Here is a 2,097-nt window from a genome sequence, read left to right as displayed (position 1 = left end):
AATGCTGCAATGAACATAAGAATGCATAAGACTCTTTGTATTGTTGATTTCATGTATGAATGAATACCCAGTATTCATTCATACCTATGTGTGATAAATACCCAGTAGTGGAATAGGTGGGTCGTACGGTATTTCTATTTTTAATTTTTTGAGAAATCTCCATACTGTTTTCCATAGTGGCTGCACCAGTTTGCATTCCCACCAGCAATGTATGAGGGTTCCCTTCTCTCCACATCCTCCCTAACACTTGTTGTTTCCTGTCTTGTTATGTATAGCCATTCTGACGTGAGTGAGGTAATATCACATTGTAGTTTTGATTTGCACTTCCCTAAAAATTAGTGATGTTGAGCATCTTTTCATATGCCTGTTGGCCATCTGTATATCTTCTTTGGAAAAATGTTTGTTCATACCTCTGCCCATTTTTCTTTCTTTCTTTTTTTTTTTTTGAGGAAGATTAGCCCTGAGCTAACACCTGCTGCCAATCTTCCTCTTTTTGCTGAGGAAGACCGACCCTGAGCTAACATCTGCACCCATCTTCTTCTACTTTCTATGTGGGACGCCTACCACAGCATGGCTTGCCAGGTGGTGCCATGTCCGCACCCGAGATCCAAACCAGCGAACCCCGGGCCACCAAAGCGGAATGCGCGAACTTAACTGCCACACCACTGGGCCAGTCCCTCCTCTGCCCAATTTTTCATTGGGTTGTTTGTCTTTTTGTTGTTGAGTTGTATGAGTTCTTTATATATTTTGGATATTAACTCCTTGTCAGATATATGATTTGCCAATATTTTCTGCCAGTTGGTGGGTTGTCTTTTCATTTTGTTCATGCTGTCCTTTGACTTGCAGAAACTCTTTAGTCTGATGTAGTCCCGTTTGCTAATTTTTTTCTTTTGTTTCCCATGCCTGAGTAGATATGGTATTTGAAAAGATGCTCCCAAGACTGATGTCAAAGAGTGTACTGCATATATTTTTTTCTGGGAGTTTTATGATTTCAGATCTTCCATTCGAGTCTTTAATCCATTTTGAGTTAATTTTTGTGTATGGTGTAAGATAATGGTCTACTTTCATTCTTTTGCATGTGACTGTCCTCTCTTCCCAGTACCATTTCTTGAAGAGACTTCCCTTTCTCCATTGTATGTTCTTGTCAGCTTTGTCAAAGATTAGCTGTCCATAGATGTGAGGTTTTATTTCTAGGCATTTCAATTCTGTTCCATTGGTCTGTGTGTCTGTTTTAGAACCTGTACCATGCTGTTTTGATTACCATAGCTTTGTAGTATATTTTGAAGTCAGGGATTGTGACTTTTGTTGTTCCATATAAATTTTAAGATTCTTTGTTCTATTTCTGTGAATAATTTCATTGGGATTCTGACTGAGATTGCATTGAATCTGTAGATTTCTTTAGATAATATGGACATTTTAACTATGTTTATTCTTCTAATCCATGAGCATGGAATATCTTTCCATGTCTTTATATCTTCGATTTCTTTCAATAATGTCTTATAGTTTTCAGTGTATAGGTCTTCTACCTCCCTGGTTAAGTTTATTCCTAGATATTTTATTCTTTTTTGTTGCCATTGTAAACAAGATTTTATTCTTGACTTCTCTTTCTGCTAGTTTATTATTTTTTTTTTAAAGATTGGCACCTGCACTAACATCTGCTGCCATTTTTTTTTCTCCTTCTTCTTCTTCTCCCCAAAGGCCTGATGAGTAGTGATACGTCCACACCGAGGCTGTGGAAGCAGAGTGCGTGAAAGTAACCGCTCGGCCGTGGGGCTGGCCCCTGCTAGTTTATTACTAATGTATAGAAATGCAACTGATTTTTGTGGTTGATTTTGTACCCTGAAACTTTGCTGTAGTTGTTGATTATTTCTAATAGTTTTATGGTGGATTCTTTAGGGTTTTCTATATATAGAATGATATCATCTGCAAACAGTGCGTTTTACTTCTTCCTTTCCAATGTGGATACCTTTTATTTCTTTTTCTTGCCTAATTGCTCCAGCCAAAACCTCCAGTACTATGATGAGTAGGAGTGGCAAGAGTGAGCACCCTTGTCTTATTCCTGTTTTCAGAGGGATGGCTTTCAGTTTTTCACCATTA

This window comes from Equus asinus, chromosome 8, assembly GCF_041296235.1.
Source record: "Equus asinus isolate D_3611 breed Donkey chromosome 8, EquAss-T2T_v2, whole genome shotgun sequence".
In the NCBI taxonomy this organism is placed as follows: domain Eukaryota; kingdom Metazoa; phylum Chordata; class Mammalia; order Perissodactyla; family Equidae; genus Equus; species Equus asinus.
The sequence above is the reverse complement of the archived record's forward strand: the minus strand, read 5'-3'. Positions refer to the sequence as shown.